This window comes from Somniosus microcephalus, unplaced genomic scaffold (genome assembly GCF_052327205.1).
Source record: "Somniosus microcephalus isolate GS21.2 unplaced genomic scaffold, FLI_Smic_1.0 unresolved_chr1, whole genome shotgun sequence".
Classification (NCBI taxonomy): domain Eukaryota; kingdom Metazoa; phylum Chordata; class Chondrichthyes; order Squaliformes; family Somniosidae; genus Somniosus; species Somniosus microcephalus.
The window spans coordinates 21,799,380-21,820,204 of NW_028225179.1; the positions used below are offsets into that span (position 1 = coordinate 21,799,380).

Below are 20,825 nucleotides of genomic sequence, written 5' to 3' on the forward strand. Positions count from 1 at the left end.
ATCATACACTGGCTGAACGGCAATGTGCCCAGTGGTTTGTTGCTCTGGTGTTGTGATTCTTGCTAAGGCGTTTCGCTGACTGATATGCGAGAGGGCTTAGGTTCGAATACCAAACGAGCGCAATATTGTAGTGAAAAGCCGTCAGTTTATGGTGCAACACAACGCATCTCGCATCGTGCGTGCTGCAACATTGATGTATTAACAATGATGCACGCATTTAATCCTTCATTACTATGACTCGAGCTGCCTGTAATTTCAGGCTCCATAATCATATTTGATAGAAAGATGCCATACAGCGATTCTGCTTTGTCAAAAGTTGGACACGAAATGAAAAATTTCTCATTCCCTCCGGGTTTCCATAGATTCCCAGCTTCCTGTTCTGTACACAGAGGTGGTGGATGAACGAGACTTGGTGCGAGTTAGGACTCGGGCAGCCAGGATGATCTCAGATTTACGGAGGATATAACGTGGGAGACCGGCCAGGCGTGCATTGTAATTGTCAAGTCTAGAGTTAACATAAGCATGGATGAGCTTTTTCGCAGCAGATCAGCTGAGGCAGGGATGGAGTTGGGCGATGTCCCGGAGGTGGAAACAGGCAGTCTTGGTGATGGAGCACATATGTTGTCAGAAGCTCCTCTCGGGGTCAAATATGTCACCAAGTTTGTGAATAGTCTGCTTCAACCTCAGACAGTGCCGAGTGAGTGAGGGATAGAGTTGATGGCGAGGGAATGGAGTTTGTGGCGGGGTCTGGAATCAATGGCTTTGGTCTTCCGCATACACCATTAGAAGAAATATCCACTCAACCAGTACTGGATTATGTAGAAGCAGAATGACAAAACAGAGGCAGTGGAGGGGTGGAGAGCGGCAATGGTGAGATAGAACTGGGTATCAGCATATATGTGGAAACTGACGCTGTGGTTTCGGATGATGTCGCCAAGGGAAAGCTTATTGATGAGGAACAGAAGGGGACCAAGCATAGATCCTTGGGCTCTCTAGAGATAATAGTGCGGGAGCTGGAGGATAAGACATTGTAGATGATTCTATGGCTACGACTGAATAGATAAGAATGGAACCAGGCGTGTGCAGTCCCATCCAGCTGGATGGCGGCGTGGAGGTGCTGGAGAAGCATGGTGAACTATGTCAAATGCCATAGCGAGTTCGAGAATGGTGAAGAGGGAGTTTATCGTTTGTCACAGTCGCATAGGATGTCACTTGTGACTTTGATAAGATCAATTTCGGTACTGTGGTGGGGCGGAAACGTGATTGGGGGATTAAAGCATGGAGTTCCGGTATAGATGGACACGGAATTGGGAGGCGACAGCATGTTAATGGTTTTGAAGAGGAAAGGGAGTTTGGAGATGGGGCGGTAATTTACAAGGTTGCAAAAACAGCAACGAAAATATAAATAAAAAAGCATCGTTTGGAATGAAATGTGTCATTGTGAGTAATCAGACTGAACGAGCTTTGGCATGAACTTAATGTTAAATGAACTCCGTTCTTTTCTCTGTTGGACATTTTAATCGAATTCTGTAGAGCGACCGCAATTGAACCTAAGAACACTTTAAGTAATTAGCTTTGACATCGAGACTGGGAACCGAAACCGGGTCTCTCCGTGGAAGGCGAGAATGCTACCCCTGAAACACCAATGCTCACCTTACCTTGCGTTTCAATTCTCCAGTCGTATTCGTGTTTCTGTCACTGAAAGAATAAAAGGCAACTCAAAATAGTGCACAGTTCACCAGGTGTGGTCTCACCAAGACCCTGTACAATTGTAGCAAAGTTTCAGGGAGGGAGCAGAGGCTGAGCCTGATCTGTGTCACGTGGGAGCAGAACACAATATTCCTGCTGTTTATTTTCATTATCCTGCAGGATATTCCATACTCTTAATACCGGAGGGTTTAGTTTATTGCAATGATCGCTGCGACTCTTTTCAACTTTAAGAATTTGCTGCAAATTAAATATCACCAAACCAACGAAATGGTTATGTAACAATCAGTGCAGCGCCAGATATTTCTCAATTCAGCATGGCCAATTGGTTAAAGGCACTGCAGAAAGCATTTCACGGTTCTGCCTGGGGAAGTTCAAAGCTTGTTGTATTTAAATGTTAATAAATCCAATTTGATAGAAAAGTTTAAAGCCTTGGTTGATCTTAGCTCTGATTACCCTAAAGAGTGAAGAGAGTTAATAGAAAAATCCTACAGAGTCTCAAGTCCAAAGTCGCATTTTCCTCCCAAGCATGCTGCACTTAGCTCATGGCACGGCTCAAATTACTGATACACACTTCGAATGAAAAACATTGGTCGGACTGTGTGTTAGAGCAGGGACGTGGCAATAATTGGACAGCTCGTGCAGAGAGCCGGCACGGGAAGGATTGGCCCAATGATTTTCATCACCACATTAAGAATTATATGATTGTATTACTCCAAGCGTTGAAAGGTTTTCTACCAGCGGCTCATTGCTCCAGTGGTATGATGCTTGCTTGAAAAGAATCTTTAGTCAAACATCAACAATTTCCTCACCCTGGAGACATTGCAGAAGTCTTCAAATCAGTAATTGTTAGAAAATAAGCGCAGAGCCTAATTCCATTGTATCGCAAGAAACTCACGAGTTTATTTTCAACAGCGGGAATTCAGTCCCAGATGTGCAGAAACTGCGACGTAAATATGAAAATCCGTCTATTCCCAGAAGCCAGCTCCACAGTTTCCATATTGTCAATCTGGGAGCACAGGCAGAAGAGGCGGTAAGGACGACTTTATTAATCGTTGTTTCTATCCTTTGGAAGCAAAAATATTGAAATAAAAGGGATTTTCGGACGACCCTCTTTGGATAATAAAGGTAGATGGAGGTTGGTGAGAGGTTAAGGTGATGGACTGTTCATCCAGTTGGAAGACACTTGGCCTGAAAATCTTACAGTAACCAAGTAAGACAATCTTACCTCTCGCTGTGTAAAATTCTCTCACTTTCTCAAACTAATATTTCACCCAGTTCTAATGGAACAGAGATCTCGGATTACAGATAGATCTTTCCCCGCTTCCTTCCTTCCTTCCATTCCATTGCCTGCCGCGTTTCCTACATTACAACAGTGAATATACTTTAAAAGTACTTCATTGGCTGCAATGCACTTTGGAACGTCCGGTGGCCATGAAACGCGTGGCGGAATTTTGAATCTTTCTGTCTTTCCTTGTTCGCACTTTCCTGCCTTATTGAGCAAGGAGCCTGATTTTGATGTTAACTCTGTGATCAAAAGCTTATCAGTTCCAGTCCTAACCTCGGCTTTTTGCACATTTATTAAAATCTATTTGATTGAAACTATCCAACATATAATAAAATCGTCCATTTAAAGCCAGTGAGTTATAACAGTCGTTTCAATGGTGAGGGGAATCTTTAGAGGAACAACTCCTGCGACATCAGAAATAGAATCAGTGCCCAGCTCTGCTGTTCGGGGCAACATAGAAACATAGAAGATAGGAGCAGGAGTAGGCCATTCGGCCCTTCGAGCCTGCTCCGCCATTCAATGAGATCATGGCTGATCATCCAAATTCAGTACCCTGTCCCTGCCTTCTCCCCATATCCCTTGATCCCTTTAGCCTTAAGAAATATATCCAACTCTTTCTTGAATATACGTAATGAGCTGGCCTCCACTGCCCTCTGTGGCAGAGAATTCCACAGGTTCACCACTCTCTGGGTGAAGAAATTCCTCCTCATTTCAGTTCTAAATGGCTTACCCCTTATCCTTAGACTATGACCCCTGTTTCTGGACTCCCCGGCCATCAGAAACAACCTTCCTGCATCTAGTCTGTCCAGGCCTGACAGAATTTTATAGGTTTCGATGAGATCCCCTCTCAATCTTCTAAACTCCAGTGAGTATAAGCCCAATCGACACAATCTCTCCTCATACGTCATTCCTGCCATCCCAGGTAACAGCCTGGTGAATCTTCGCTGCACTCCTTCCATGGCAAGTACGTCCTTCCTCGGGTAAGGCGACGAAAACTGCACACAATACTCAAGGTGCGGTCTCACCAAGGCCCTGTACAACTGCAGCAAGACACCCTTGTTCTTGTACTCGAACCCTCTTGCTACGAAGGCCAACATAACATTTGCCTTCTTAACCGCCTGCTGCACCTGCAAGCTTACCTTCAGCGACTGGTGCACAAGAACACCCAGGTCTCTTTGCACTTCCCCTTCTCCCAATCTATTGCCATGCAAATAATAATCTGCCTTCCTGTTTTTGCCACCAAAGTGGATAACCTCACATTTATCCACATTATAGTGCATTTGCCATGTTTCTGCCCAATAACCAACCTGTACAAATCGTACTGGAATTTCACGACATCCTCCTCACAGCATACCTTCCCACCCAGCTTTGTGTCGTCTGCAAATTTGGAGATATTACATCCAATTCCCTCGTCCAGATCATTAATATATATTGTGAACAGCTGGGGCCCTAGGACCGATCCTGGCGGTACCCCACTAGTCACTGCCTGCCACTCGGAAAATGACCCGTTTATTTCAACTCTTTGCTTTCTGTCCGCCAACCAGTTCTCTATCCAAATCAATACCAAGGCAATCCTCGCCTCGTCCTGTTTCATTTTCACATCGATGGGAGAAGCTGAGAGCGATCTCCAATCTACACTGGCTTTACACCGCTTGAAAGATTGACAGGAAAAGCAAATGATGAGGAATCATAGAATCATAGAAAGTTACAGCACGGAATGAGGCCATTTTGGCCCATCGTGTCCACGACGGCCAACAAAGAGCTATGCAGCCTAGGAAGCTGGAAAAATGGTTTACTTTATCATTTGAAAATTCATTTAATTTCTTATTTTTATTGATTTTAGATGAGCGCAGTTTTCTGATTGGCACCAAGTCTGTACAATTAATTTCTGTTAAACTTTATTTTGCTCCCACTCTTCATAAAGAACAATGTGTCCCTCGCCATGGGCCTTCAAAAACCTTTCAATTATGGCCAACCTCCTGTAATCGCTCCGTTCATCCACTAGCGCCCTTTTCATTTGTCTGTTAATTGGTTCAATGGCACACTTCAAAAGACCTGTTAAGATTAAGGCGGAATACTTTCGATCTAACTGCACCACGCCAGCCAGCCAAAGTTTCACATTCCAACCCTCATTGGCAGCTCGGTGATGCTGCCCATCGTTCACGCATCACAACAGTTTTGGGAAAAGCGCCAACCAGCAAGAAAATAAAATCCAGTCCTTCAGTTAACAAGCCCACTATCACAAGATTCCCCAAGAAAATTTTGTGAACAATCGGGCCACTGTCCTTGTCTGTCGAGCAGTCCCACAGATCTAAAGGTATCGACTGGTTCTAAGGCACTAATGTAAATTGGTGCGAATGGGTCCTGTGCCCAAACCAGCGGTGGTAGCAGATCAAACGTAACATCGTAAGCAGCTGAAAGTGAATGTTGGATTAGACAACACCGCAGGAAAGTGACAATGAAATGGAAGGAGGAAAGTAACGGAGGGCTGGTGATTGTGAAAGGATGATAATGTTGGCGGGTTTGTATTATGGAGCATCAACACAGGTATGTGAGAGCGCAGGGTTTTGAAGGAATAAATAGGTTTTCATCACCAATAAGACACATTTCTTCAGGTGGTAAATACTGATGTGTCCCAGCGGTCTATCAGAGAACAGACAATATAAAGCCAGCTGTGCTGTAATAAGGATTCCAACCGTGGTTGCTGTGGGTAGAACGCAGATCACCAGTCACTTTACGATAACAGCGGCACACATCAGTTGCGGGGTGTTTGCTCTCACCACAGCATAGTTGCGCACGGCATGGATAGGTTTGCTGCTAAATATGAATAAAATGCAATTGTTGTTTACAGCTGTTTCAGTTATAGGAACATAGAAACAGGTGGTGGCCATTTAACCATCGAGCCTGCTCCGCCATTCAATTACATCATGTCGTAACTCCATCTACCTGCTCTGATTCCATAAATCTTCATATCCTTGCCTAACAAAAATCTATCAACCTCAATTTAGAAATTGTCAATTGACCCCCGGCCTCAAAAGCCTTTTGTAGGAGAGAGTTCCGGATTCCCACGACCCTCTGTCTGAAGAAGCCCTTCCTTACATTATCTCTGAACGTGATAGCTTTAATTTTATGGTTATTTCCCATTCTGCTGGACCCTCCCACCAGAGGAAATAGTTTCTCTCTCTCTCTCACACTTATTTGACTGCAGCTCTAACCGAAGTCCACATCCCAGGACATTAACTGTTCCTCTGATCCTATCCCACTAATTTATATTTTGAGCCCATGCCTCTTTCCCTGATGATGCTTTGCGCCCTGTCTCTGCATTTGGATTTGTTGTAGATCACTGGCAGCTGGCGGCAAAAGCGAGCGGGATATGGGCGCTCACAGGGAATGCTGCTTCTCATGGCTGCCTCACCCCCCGCGGGAGCTAGCGGGGGTTTGAAAGCATTCATGTGTGACACAGTTAGGATTTAAGAAGTGTTGTCTCAAAGTACCAACATATGAAGGAAGCGCCTCTTTATGGGGGTTTTGGAGACACAACATGATTTGGGGAACTCGCCTGACTCCAGATCATAAGACGACGTGTCTGGGTTGCGGCTAAATTTTTTTACCAGATTGTGTGTGAATAACTCGAAACCCCTCACAATAAACACTGTCACTTTTCACTGTTTAGCGGACGAGTTTCTCGGAGTGATGTGCCTGATCCTCTCATTCATTCGTTTGTACAAACCTCGGGAAAGGACGGAGGTGGAAATGATTTACAGGGAAATTATCAAAACATATCTTCAAGTCTCGCGTTCACCCATAAAGAAGCTCAAACTTACGGATTCAGAATCTTTGAGTGTAATCGGCTCTGTGGGTCAATGGATAGCGCGTTGGCCTTCTAATTAATGGTGGGAAGGTTGTGGGTTGGAGTCCCGCCAGAGTCGCTGTACAGTCAGGATTTAGTGATGAACTTTTGCAGCAAAACCACAACTCGTTCATTGATGTCCTTCAAGGAATGGAAATCGCCAATGAGTCCGTTTGAATTGTGATTAATTAACATGTCAGCTTCAATCTGCGCACCTCATGTCAGCTTCAATCTGCGCACCTCATGTCAGCTTCAATTTGCGCACCTCATGTCAGCTTCAACCTGCGCACCTCATGTAAGCTTCAATCTGCGCACCTGCTGGAAAAATTTTCTTTACTCCACGAGTGTTGTGTCGACAAACCCTGTGCCTTCTGTCCTCTGGAGCTCAAACATTCTCTGGAGAAAAGAGAATCCGACCTTCTGGAACGGTAAAAAGCCATCATTTGAACCTGGGAACCTCTCCCATTCATACTTCAGATGAGGGACTGTCAAAATTGGCCGGTTTCACGCCAGATTCAGAATATAAAAAGTGTCGCCCAGATAATTAAAAGACCTTTGTAGGATTTAAACCTTCAATCTTCTGATAACTGTTTCGGTGCCAATCTCAGAGGAAGGAAGAAGGAAGAGAGGGTTCTCAGTCTCCGATTCGCGATCTCATCTCCACTTTCATTCAAGGTGGGTTGAGAAATTTCTTGGAATATTTTAATTTTAACAAGATATGAGCAATGCAGGGGCAGAGACCAGCAACACCAGTGCAATTTCCACGAAAATGCATTGCAAGTAAGATTCAGTGAAATGCCTGGAAAGTGCATCAGCATCAAACGTGCAATACAGTAACGACGAGGATTAGATTCGTACCCACGCGTGCAGAGCACAATGGATTAGCAGTCCATCGCCTTAACCACTCGTCCACGTCGTCTCACCAATGTACGGCTTTCAGACATTCCATTTCTTGCTTTTTACATCTAATTAGAACGACCCTGAAAGAAATTCAACTTCACCGCTTATCCTGCCCGTGCACACAGATCTACAATGTTGAAAATGTACAATCAGCTTAATGAAAGCAACAGGCCTTCCGTTACTTCAGATGAGGGACTGTCAAAAATGGCCGGTTTCACGCCAGATTCAGAATATAAAAAGTGTCGCCCAGATAATTAAAAGACCTTTGTAGGACTTGAACCTTCAAATAACTGAAGAATTTGCAACCGAAGTCAGACGCCTTATCCATTAGTCTATGCGGCCGCTGATGCCGCTGACTCTCTTTTTATGGGGTGAATTGTGAGCAGGTTCAAGGAAACAGCTCGAAAAAAGAAGTGGATTGAGGAAAAGATAAAAATATTTCAATTGTATTAACAGGTCCTCTGTGAGCTGGATTCGCACCAGCGCAGTGAAACTCAATGCAAATGAGAAATGACATCGGCGGCTCGTTGGTCTAGGAGTATGATTCTCGCTTTGGGCATTTCAGGATTAAAATGCGAGAGGTCCCGGGTTCAAATCCCGGACGAGCCCTGGCACATTTTCTTAAACTCAACAACTCGGTCATCAAAGCTGAAATCGCTCTGCTTCTTAAAAAACGGCATGATCCGAGATTGTGAGCTCTGCCATTTCAAACAGACACAGAATGATCCGGGACTGTGAGCACTCCTGGTTCAAACAGACCCAGATTGATTCGCAACTGACCACGACCACGCCCATTATAGACAGGCCTGTTTTTCAAAGCTTATGAAATCCATGGCAACATCAATCGGGCTGTTTCTAAATCGATGCCCGGTTTAATCTTGGACACCAAGTTGAAAGTTTACTCCATTATCATTTTTCCCATTATCTCCGTCATTTTACTCCAGCCAAATGAACTGAGTTTAGGTGTCAGCCGTGGCTCAGCGGTAGCATACTCAAGCCTCACTCCAGAGACTTGAGTGCATAATCCAGGCTGACACTCCAGGGCAGTACTGAGGTAGTGCTGCACTGTCGGCAGTGCCGTCCTTCTAGTAAGATGTTAAACTGGGGCTTCAGATCCCATGAGAGAATGCTGAAAAGAACGAGGATTTCTCGCGCATTATTTATCTCTCAACCAAAGACCCAAAAACAGAAAATCTCGTCTTTAAGTTTGATAAATATTTTTGAAATTCCAAAGGAGAAATTTATGTTCCTGTTCCCTAATCATTTGCCTCTGCTGCCGCTAGTCTTTTCATTCGGTGCCAATCTCAAAGGAAGGAAGAAGGAAGAGAGGGTTTCTCAAACTCCGATTCACGATCTCATCTCCACTTTCATTCAAGGTGGGTTGAAGACATTTCTTGGAATATTTTAATTTTAACAAGATATGAGCAATGCAGGGGCACAGACCAGCAACACCAGTGCAATTTTCACGAAATTGTATTTCAAGTAAGATTCAGTGAAATGCTTGGAAAGTGCGTCAGCATCAAACGTGCAATACAGTAACGACGAGGATGGGATTCGAACGCACGCGTGCAGAGACACAATGGATTAAGCAGTCCATCGCCGTAACCTCTCGGCCACCTCATCTCACCAATATACTGCTTTCAGATATTCCATTTCTTGCTTTTTACATCTAATTAGAACTACCCTGAAAGAAATTCAACTTCACCGCTTATCCTGCCCGTGCACACAGATCTACAATGTTGAAAATGTACAATCAGCTTAATGTAAGCAACAGGCCTTCCGTGACTTCAGATGAGGGACTGTCAAAAATGGCCGGTTTCACGCCAGATTCAGAATATAAAAAGTGTCGCTGAGATAATTAAAAGACCTTTGTAGGACTTGAACCTTCAATCTTCTGATAACTGAAGAATTTGCAACAGAAGTCAGATGCCTAATCCATTAGTCTATGCGGCCGCTGATGCCGCTGAATCTCTTTTTATGGGGCGAATTGTGAGCAGGTTCAAGGAAACTGCTCGAAAAAAGAAGTGGATTGAGGAAAAGATAAAAATATTTCAACTGTATTAACAGGTCCTCTGTGAGCTGGATTCGGACCAGCGCAGTGAAACTCAATGCAAATGGGAAATGACATCGGCGGCTCGTTGGTCTAGGGGTATGATTCTCGTTTTGGGCATTTCACGATTAAAATGCGAGAGGTCCCGGGTTCAAATCCCGGACGAGCCCTGGCACATTTTCTTAAACTCAACAACTCGGTCATCAAAGCTGAAATCGCTCTGCTTCTAAAAAACGGCATGATCCGAGATTGTGAGTTCTGCCATTTCAAACAGACACAGAATGATCCGGGGCTGTGAGCACTCGCGGTTTAAACAGACCCAGAATGATTCGCAACTGACCGCGACCCCGCCCATTATAGACAGGCCTGATTTTCAAAGCTTATGAAATCTATGGCAACATAAATCGGGCTGTTTCTAAAACGATGCCCGGTTTAATCTTGGACGCCAAGTTGAAAGTTTACTCCATTATCATTTTTCCCATTAACTCCGTCATTTTACTCCAGCCAAATGAACTGAGTTTAGGTGTCAGCCGTGTCTCAGCGGCAGCAAACTCAAGCCCCACTCCAGAGACTTGAGTGCATAATCCAGGCTGACACTCCAGGGCAGTACTGAGGTAGTGCTGCACTGTCGGCAGTGCCGTCCTTCTAGTAAGATGTTAAACTGGGGCTTCAGATTCCATGAGAGAATGCTGAAAAGAACGAGGATTTCTCGCGCATTATTTATCTCTCAACCAAAGACCCAAAAACAGAAAATCTCGTCTTTAAGTTTGATAAATATTTTTGAAATTCCAAAGGAGAAATTTATGTTCCTGTTCCCTAATCATTTGCCTCTGTTGCCGCTAGTCTTTTCATTCGGTGCCAATCTCAAAGGAAGGAAGAAGGAAGAGAGGGTTCTCAATCTCCGATTCACGCTCTCATCTCCACTTTCAATAAAAGTGGGTTGAGAAATTTCTTGGAATATTTTACTTTTAACAAGATATGAGCAATGCAGGGGCACAGACCAGCAACACCAGTGGAATTTTCACGAAATTGCATTTCAAGTAAGATTCAGTGAAATGCTTGGAAAGTGCATCAGCATCAAACGTGCAATACCGTAACGACGAAGATGGGATTCGAACCCACGCGTGCAGAGCACAATGGATTAGCAGTCCATCGCCTTAACCTCTCGGCCACCTCGGCTCACCAATATACTGCTTTCAGATATTCCATTTCTTGCTTTTTACATCTAATTAGAACTACGCTGAAAGAAATTCAACTTCACCGCTTATCCTGCCCGTGCACACAGATCTACAATGTTGAAAATGTACAATCAGCTTAATGTAAGCAACAGGCCTTCCGTTACTTCAGATGAGGGACTGTCAAAAATGGCCGGTTTCACGCCAGATTCAGAATATAAAAAGTGTCGCCCAGATAATTAAAAGACCTTTGTAGGACTTGAACCTTCAATTTTCTGATAACTGAAGAATTTGCAACAGAAGTCAGATGCCTAATCCATTAGTCTATGCGGCCGCTGATGCCGCTGAATCTCTTTTTATGGGGCGAATTGTGAGCAAGTTCAAGGAAACTGCTCGAAAAAGAAGTGGATTGAGGAAAAGATAAAAATATTTCAACTGTATTAACAGGTCCTCTGTGAGCTGGATTCGCACCAGCGCAGTGAAACTCAATGCAAATGGGAAATGACATCGGCGGCTCGTTGGTCTAGGGGTATGATTCTCGCTTTGGGCATTTCACGATTAAAATGCGAGAGGTCCAGGATTCAAATCCCGGACGAGCCCTGGCACATTTTCTTAAACTCAACAACTCAGTCATCAATGCTGAAATCGCTCTGCTTCTAAAAAAAACGGCATGATCCGAGATTGTGAGCTCTGCCATTTCAAACAGACACAGAATGATGCGGGACTGTGAGCACTCGCGGTTTAAACAGACCAAGAATGATTCGCAACTGACCGCGACCCCGTCCAATTATAGACAGGCCTGATTTTCAAAGCTTATGAAATCTATGGCAACATAAATCGGGCTGTTTCTAAAACGATGCCCGGTTTAATCTTGGACACCAAGTTGAAAATTTACTCCATTATCATTTTTCCCATTATCTCCGTCATTTTACTCCAGCCAAATGAACTGAGTTTAGGTGTCAGCCGTGGCTCAGCGGCAGCATACTCAAGCCTCACTCCAGAGACATGAGTGCATAATCCAGGCTGACACTCCAGGGCAGTACTGAGGTAGTGCTGCACTGTCGGCAGTGCCGTCCTTCTAGTAAGATGTTAAACTGGGGCTTCAGATCCCACGAGAGAATGCTGAAAAGAACGAGGATTTCTCGCGCATTATTTATCTCTCAACCAAAGACCCAAAAACAGAAAATCTCGTCTTTAAGTTTGATAAATATTTTTGAATTTCCAAAGGAGAAATTTATGTTCCTGTTCCCTAATCATTTGCCTCTGTTGCCGCTAGTCTTTTCATTCGGTGCCAATCTCAAAGGACGGAAGAAGCGTTCTCAATCTCCGATTCACGATCTCATCTCCACTTTCATTCAAGGGGGGTTGAGAAATTTCTTGGAATATTTTAATTTTAACAAGATATGAGCAATGCAGGGGCACAGACCAGCAACACCAGTGCAATTTTCACGAAATTGCATTTCAAGTAAGATTCACTGAAATGCTTGGAAAGTGCATCAGCATCAAACGTGCAATACAGTAACGACGAGAATGGGATTCGAACCCACGCGTGCAGAGCACAATAGATTAGCAGTCCATCGCCTTAACGTCTCGGCCACCTCGGTTCACCAATATACTGCTTTCAGATATTCCATTTCTTGCTTTTTACATCTAATTAGAACTATCCTGAAAGAAATTCAACTTCACCGCTTATCCTGCCCGTGCACACAGATCTACAATGTTGAAAATGTACAATCAGCTTAATGTAAGCAACAGGCCTTCCGTTACTTCAGATGAGGGACTGTCAAAAATGGCCGGTTTCACGCCAGATTCAGTATATAAAAAGTGTCGCCCAGATAATTAAAAGACCTTTGTAGGACTTGAACCTTCAATCTTCTGATAACTGAAGAATTTGCAACAGAAGTCAGATGCCTAATCCATTAGTCTATGCGGCCGCTGATGCCGCTGAATCTCTTTTTATGGGGCGAATTGTGAGCAGGTTCAAGGAAACTGCTCGAAAAAAAAGCGGATTGAGGAAAATATAAAAATATTTCAACTGTATTAACAGGTCCTCTGTGAGCTGGATTCGCACCAGCGCAGTGAAACTCAATGCAAATGGGAAATGACATCGGCGGCTCGTTGGTCTAGGGGTATGATTCTCGCTTTGGGCATTTCACGATTAAAATGCGAGAGGTCCCGGGTTCAAATCCCGGACGAGCCCTGGCACATTTTGTTAAACTCAACAACTCGGTCATCAAAGCTGAAATCGCTCTGCTTCTAAAAAAACGGCATGATCCGAGATTGTGAGCTCTGCCATTTCAAACAGACACAGAATGATCCGGGGCTGTGAGCACTCGCGGTGTAAACAGACCCAGAATGATTCGCAACTGACCGCGACCCCGCCCATTTTCGACAGGCCTGATTTTCAAAGCTTATGAAATCTATGGCAACATAAATCGGGCTGTTTCTAAAACGATGCCCGGTTTAATCTTGGACACCAAGTTGAAAATTTACTCCATTATCATTTTTCCCATTATCTCCGTCATTTTACTCCAGCCAAATGAACTGAATTTAGGTGTCAGCCGTGGCTCAGCGGCAGCATACTCAAGCCTCACTCCAGAGACTTGAGTGCATAATCCAGGCTGACACTCCAGGGCAGTACTGAGGTAGTGCTGCACTGTCGGCAGTGCCGTCCTTCTAGTAAGATGTTAAACTGGGGCTTCAGATCCCATGAGCGAATGCTGAAAAGAACGAGGATTTCTCGCGCATTATTTATCTCTCAACCAAAGACCCAAAAACAGAAAATCTCGTCTTTAAGTTTGATAAATATTTTTGAAATTCCAAAGGAGAAATTTATGTTCCTGTTCCCTAATCATTTGCCTCTGTTGCCGCTGGTCTTTTCATTCGGTGCCAATCTCAAAGGAAGTACGAAGGAAGAAGAGGGTTCTCAATCTCCGATTCACGATCTCATCTCCACTTTCATTCAAGGTGGGTTGAGAAATTTCTTGGAATATTTTAATTTTAACAAGATATGAGCAATGTAGGGGCACAGACCAGCAACACCAGTGCAATTTTCACGAAATTGTATTTCAAGAAAGATTCAGTGAAATGCTTGGAAAAGTGCATCAGCATCAAACGTGTAAGACAGGAACGACGAGAATGGGATTCGAACCCACGCGTGCAGAGCACAATAGATTAGCAGTCCATCGCCTTAACCTCTCGGCCACCTCGTCTCACTAATATACTGCTTTCAGATATTCCATTTCTTGCTTTTTACATCTAATTAGAACTACCCTGAAAGAAATTCAACTTCACCGCTTATCCTGCCCGTGCACACAGATCTACAATGTTGAAAATGTACAATCAGCTTAATGTAAGCAACAGGCCTTCCGTTACTTCAGATGAGGGACTGTCAAAAATGGCCGGTTTCACGCCAGATTCAGAATATAAAAAGTGTCGCCCAGATAATTAAAAGACCTTTGTAGGACTGGAACCTTCAATCTTCTGATAACTGAAGAATTTGCAACAGAAGTCAGATGCCTAATCCATTAGTCTATGCGGCCGCTGATGCCGCTGAATCTCTTTTTATGGGGCGAATTGTGAGCAGGTTCAAGGAAACTGCTCGAAAAAAGAAGTGGATTGAGGAAAAGATAAAAATATTTCAACTGTATTAACAGGTCCTCTGTGAGCTGGATTCGCACCAGCGCAGTGAAACTCAATGCAAATGGGAAATGACATCGGCGGCTCGTTGGTCTAGGGGTATGATTCTCGCTTTGGGCATTTCACGATTAAAATGCGAGAGGTCCCGGGTTCAAATCCCGGACGAGCCCTGGCACATTTTGTTAAACTCAACAACTCGGTCATCAAAGCTGGAATCGCTCTGCTTCTAAAAAAACGGCATGATCCGAGATTGTGAGCTCTGCCATTTCAAACAGACACAGAATGATCCGGGGCTGTGAGGACTCGCGGTGCAAACAGACCCAGAATGATTCGCAACTGACCGCGACCCCGCCCATTTTCGACAGGCCTGATTTTCAAAGCTTATGAAATCTATGGCAACATAAATCGGGCTGTTTCTAAAACGATGCCCGGTTTAATCTTGGACACCAAGTTGAAAATTTACTCCATTATCATTTTTCCCATTATCTCCGTCATTTTACTCCAGCCAAATGAACTGAGTTTAGGTGTCAGCCGTGGCTCAGCGGCAGCAAACTCAAGCCTCACTCCAGAGACTTGAGTGCATAATCCAGGCTGACACTCCAGGGCAGTACTGAGGTAGTGCCGTCCTTCTCGTAAGATGTTAAACTGGGGCTTCAGATCCCATGAGAGAATGCTGAAAAGAACGAGGATTTCTCGCGCATTATTTATCTCTCAACCAAAGACCCAAAAACAGAAAATCTCGTCTTTAAGTTTGATAAATATTTTTGAAATTCCAAAGGAGAAATTTATGTTCCTGTTCCCTAATCATTTGCCTCTGTTGCCGCTAGTCTTTTCATTCGGTGCCTATCTCAAAGGAAGGAAAAAGGGGTTCTCAATCTCCGATTCACGATCTCATCTCCACTTTCATTCAAGGTGGGTTGAGAAATTTCTTAGAATATTTTAATTTTAACAAGATATGAGCAATGCAGGGGCACAGACCAGCAACACCAGTGCAATTTTCACGAAATTGTATTTCAAGTAAGATTCAGTGAAATGCTTGGAAAGTGCATCAGCATCAAACGTGTAATACAGTAACGACGAGGATGGGATTCGAACCCTCGCGTGCAAAGCACAATGGATTAGCAGTCCATCGCCTTAACCTCTCGGCCACCTCGTCTCACCAATATACTGCTTTCAGATATTCCATTTCTTGCTTTTTACATCTAATTAGAACTACCCTGAAAGAAATTCAACTTCACCGCTTATCCTGCCCGTGCACACAGATCTACAATGTTGAAAATGTACAATCAGCTTAATGTAAGCAACAGGCCTTCCGTTACTTCAGATGAGGGACTGTCAAAAATGGCCGGTTTCACGCCAGATTCAGAATATAAAAAGTGTCGCCCAGATAATTAAAAGACCTTTGTAGGACTTGAACCTTTAATCTTCTGATAACTGAAGAATTTGCAACAGAAGTCAGATGCCTAATCCATTAGTCTATGCGGCCGCTGATGCCGCTGAATCTCTTTTTATGGGGCGAATTGTGAGCAGGTTCAAGGAAACTGCTCGAAAAAAGAAGTGGATTGACGAAAAGATAAAAATATTTCAACTGTATTAACAGGTCCTCTGTGAGCTGGATTCGCACCAGCGCAGTGAAACTCAATGCAAATGGGAAATGACATCGGCGGTTCGTTGGTCTAGGGGTATGATTCTCGTTTTGGGCATTTCACGATTAAAATGCGAGAGGTCCCGGGTTCAAATCCCGGACGAGCCCTGGCACATTTTGTTAAACTCAACAACTCGGTCATCAAAGCTGAAATCGCTCTGCTTCTAAAAAAACGGCATGATCCGAGATTGTGAGCTCTGCCATTTCAAACAGACACAGAACGATCCGGTGCTGTGAGCACTCGCGGTTTAAACAGACCCAGAATGATTCGCAACTGACCGCGACCCCGCCCATTTTCGACAGGCCTGATTTTCAAAGCTTATGAAATCTATGGCAACATAAATCGGGCTGTTTCTAAAACGATGCCCGGTTTAATCTTGGACACCAAGTTGAAAATTTACTCCATTATCATTTTTCCCATTATCTCCGTCATTTTACTCCAGCCAAATGAACTGAGTTTAGGTGTCAGCCGTGGCTCAGCGGCAGCATACTCAAGCCTCACTCCAGAGACTTGAGTGCATAATCCAGGCTGACACTCCAGGGCAGTACTGAGGTAGTGCTGCACTGTCGGCAGTGCCGTCCTTCTAGTAAGATGTTAAACTGGGGCTTCAGATCCCATGAGAGAATACTGAAAAGAACGAGGATTTCTCGCGCATTATTTATCTCTCAACCAAAGACCCAAAAACAGAAAATCTCGTCTTTAAGTTTGATAAATATTTTTGAAATTCCAAAGGAGAAACTTATGTTCCTGTTCCCTAATCATTTGCCTCTGTTGCCGCTAGTCTTTTCATTCGGTGCCAATCTCAAAGGAAGGGAGGGTTCTTCAATCTCCGATTCACGATCTCATCTCCACTTTCATTCAAGGTGGGTTGAGAAATTTCTTGGAATATTTTAATTTTAACAAGATATGAGTAATGCAGGGGCACAGACCAGCAACACCAGTGCAATTTTCACGAAATTGTATTTCAAGTAAGATTCAGTGAAATGCTTGGAAAGTGCATCAGCATCAAACGTGCAATACAGTAACGACGAGAATGGGATTCGAACCCACGCGTGCAGAGCACAATAGATTAGCAGTCCATCGCTTTAACCTCTCGGCCACCTCGTCGCACCAATATATTGCTTTCAGATATTCCATTTCTTGCTTTTTACATCTAATTAGAACTACCCTGAAAGAAATTCAACTTCACCGCTTATCCTGCCCGTGCACACAGATCTACAATGTTGAAAATGTACAATCAGCTTAATGTAAGCAACAGGCCTTCCGTTACTTCAGATGAGGGACTGTCAAAAATGGCCGGTTTCACGCCAGATTCAGAATATAAAAAGTGTCGCCCAGATAATTAAAAGACCTTTGTAGGACTTGAACCTTTAATCTTCTGATAACTGAAGAATTTGCAACAGAAGTCAGATGCCTAATCCATTAGTCTATGCGGCCGCTGATGCCGCTGAACCTCTTTTTATGGGGCGAATTGTGAGCAGGTTCAAGGAAACTGCTCGAAAAAAGAAGTGGATTGAGGAAAAGATAAAAATATTTCAACTGTATTAACAGGTCCTCTGTGAGCTGGATTCGCACCAGCGCAGTGAAACTCAATGCAAATGGGAAATGACATCGGCGGCTCGTTGGTCTAGGGGTATGATTCTCGCTTTGGGCATTTCACGATTAAAATGCGAGAGGTCCCGGGTTCAAATCCCGGACGAGCCCTGGCACATTTTGTTAAACTCAACAACTCGGTCATCAAAGCTGAAATCGCTCTGCTTCTGAAAAAACGGCATGATCCGAGATTGTGAGCTCTGCCATTTCAAACAGACACAGAATGATCCGGGGCTGTGAGCACTCGCGGTTTAAACAGACCCAGAATGATTCGCAACTGACCGCGACCCCGCCCATTTTCGACAGGCCTGATTTTCAAAGCTTATGAAATCTATGGCAACATAAATCGGGCTGTTTCTAAAACGATGCCCGGTTTAATCCTGGACACCAAGTTGAAAATTTACTCCATTATCATTTTTCCCATTATCTCCGTCATTTTACTCCAGCCAAATGAACTGAGTTTAGGTGTCAGCCGTGGCTCAGCGGCAGCATACTCAAGCCTCACTCCAGAGACTTGAGTGCATAATCCAGGCTGACACTCCAGGGCAGTACTGAGGTAGTGCTGCACTGTCGGCAGTGCCGTCCTTCTAGTAAGATGTTAAACTGGGGCTTCAGATCCCATGAGCGAATGCTGAAAAGAACGAGGATTTCTCGCGCATTATTTATCTCTCAACCAAAGACCGAAAAACAGAAAATCTCGTCTTTAAGTTTGATAAATATTTTTGAAATTCCAAAGGAGAAATTTATGTTCCTGTTCCCTAATCATTTGCCTCTGTTGCCGCTAGTCTTTTCATTCGGTGCCAATCTCAAAGGAAGGAAGAAGGGGTTCTCAATCTCCGATTCACGATCTCATCTCCACTTTCATTCAAGGTGGGTTGAGAAATTTCTTGGAATATTTTAATTTTAACAAGATATGAGCAATGCAGGGGCACAGACCAGCAACACCAGTGCAATTTTCACGAAATTGTATTTCAAGTAAGATTCAGTGAAATGCTTGGAAAGTGCATCAGCATCAAACGTGTAATACAGTAACGACGACGATGGGATTCGAACCCACGCGTGCAGAGCACAATGGATTAGCAGTCCATCGCCTTAACCTCTCGGCCACCTCGTCTCACCAATACACTGCTTTCAGATATTCCATTTCTTGCTTTTTACATCTAATTAGAACTACCCTGAAAGAAATTCAACTTCACCGCTTATCCTGCCCGTGCACACAGATCTACAATGTTGAAAATGTACAATCAGCTTAATGTAAGCAACAGGCCTTCCGTTACTTCAGATGAGGGACTGTCAAAAATGGCCGGTTTCACGCCAGATTCAGAATATAAAAAGTGTCGCCCAGATAATTAAAAGACCTTTGTAGGACTTGAACCTTCAATCTTCTGATAACTGAAGAATTTGCAACAGAAGTCAGATGCCTAATCCATTAGTCTATGCGGCCGCTGACGCCGCTGTATCTCTTTTAATGGGGCGAATTGTGAGCAGGTTCAAGGAAACTGCTCGAAAAAAGAAGTGGATTGAGGAAAAGATAAAAATATTTCAACTGTATTAACAGGTCCTCTGTGAGCTGGATTCGCACCAGCGCAGTGAAACTCAATGCAAATGGGAAATGACATCGGCGGCTCGTTGGTCTAGGGGTATGATTCTCTCTTTGGGCATTTCACGATTAAAATGCGAGAGGTCCCGGGTTCAAATCCCGGACGAGCCCTGGCACATTTTGTTAAACTCAACAACTCGGTCATCAAAGCTGAAATCGCTCTGCTTCTAAAAAAACGGCATGATCCGAGATTGTGAGCTCTGCCATTTCAAACAGACACAGAATGATCCGGGGCTGTGAGCACTCGCGGTTTAAACAGACCCAGAATGATTCGCAACTGACCGCGACCACGCCCATTTTCGACAGGCCTGATTTTCAAAGCTTATGAAATATATGGCAACATAAATCGGGCTGTTTCTAAAACGATGCCCGGTTTAATCTTGGACACCAAGTTGAAAATTTACTCCATTATCATTTTTCCCATTATCTCCTTCATTTTACTCCAGCCAAATGAACTGAGTTTAGGTGTCAGCCGTGGCTCAGCGGCAGCATACTCAAGCCTCACTCCAGAGACTTGAGTGCATAATCCAGGCTGACACTCCAGGGCAGTACTGAGGTAGTGCTGCACTGTCGGCAGTGCCGTCCTTCTAGTAAGATGTTAAACTGGGGCTTCAGATCCCATGAGCGAATGCTGAAAAGAACGAGGATTTCTCGCGCATTATTTATCTCTCAACCAAAGACCCAAAAACAGAAAATCTCGTCTTTAAGTTTGATAAATATTTTTGAAATTCCAAAGGAGAAATTTATGTTCCTGTTCCCTAATCATTTGCCTCTGTTGCCGCTAGTCTTTTCATTCGGTGCCAATCTCAAAGGAAGGAAGAAGGGGTTCTCAATCTCCGATTCACGATCTCATCTCCACTTTCATTCAAGGTGGGTTGAGAAATTTCTTGGAATATTTTAATTTTAACAAGATATGAGCAATGCAGGGGCACAGACCAGCAACACCAGTGCAATTTTCACGAAATTGTGTTTCAAGTAAGATTCAGTGAAATGCTTGGAAAGTGCATCAGCATCAAACGTGTAATACAGTAACGACGACGATGGGATTCGAACCCACGCATGCAGAGCACAATGGATTAGCAGTCCATCGCCTTAACCTCTCGGCCACCTCGTCTCACCAATACACTGCTTTCAGATATTCCATTTCTTGCTTTTTACATCTAATTAGAACTACCCTGAAAGAAATTCAACTTCACCGCTTATCCTGCCCGTGCACACAGATCTACAATGTTGAAAATGTACAATCAGCTTAATGTAAGCAACAGGCCTTCCGTTACTTCAGATGAGGGACTGTCAAAAATGGCCGGTTTCACGCCAGATTCAGAATATAAAAAGTGTCGCCCAGATAATTAAAAGACCTTTGTAGGACTTGAACCT

The 20,825-nt window shown here is 43.9% G+C and overlaps 4 non-coding genes across 4 annotated transcripts; 3 read left to right on the forward strand and 1 right to left on the reverse strand.

Annotated features, from left to right (window-relative positions):
• Window positions 1-13,082: 13,082 nt before the first annotated feature.
• On the forward strand, window positions 13,083-13,170 carry trnap-ugg (transfer RNA proline (anticodon UGG)). Its single transcript is given in 2 exon segments — window positions 13,083-13,118; window positions 13,135-13,170. It is a non-coding gene; the product is annotated as a tRNA-Pro (tRNA).
• Window positions 13,171-14,691: 1,521 nt separating this feature from the next.
• trnap-ugg (transfer RNA proline (anticodon UGG)) lies at window positions 14,692-14,779 on the forward strand. The gene is given in 2 exon segments: window positions 14,692-14,727; window positions 14,744-14,779. It is a non-coding gene; the product is annotated as a tRNA-Pro (tRNA).
• Window positions 14,780-17,871: 3,092 nt separating this feature from the next.
• trnap-ugg (transfer RNA proline (anticodon UGG)) lies at window positions 17,872-17,959 on the forward strand. Its single transcript is given in 2 exon segments — window positions 17,872-17,907; window positions 17,924-17,959. It is a non-coding gene; the product is annotated as a tRNA-Pro (tRNA).
• A 921-nt stretch (window positions 17,960-18,880) lies between these two features.
• trnas-gcu (transfer RNA serine (anticodon GCU)) lies at window positions 18,881-18,962 on the reverse strand. Its single transcript has one exon. It is a non-coding gene; the product is annotated as a tRNA-Ser (tRNA).
• Window positions 18,963-20,825: the final 1,863 nt, after the last annotated feature.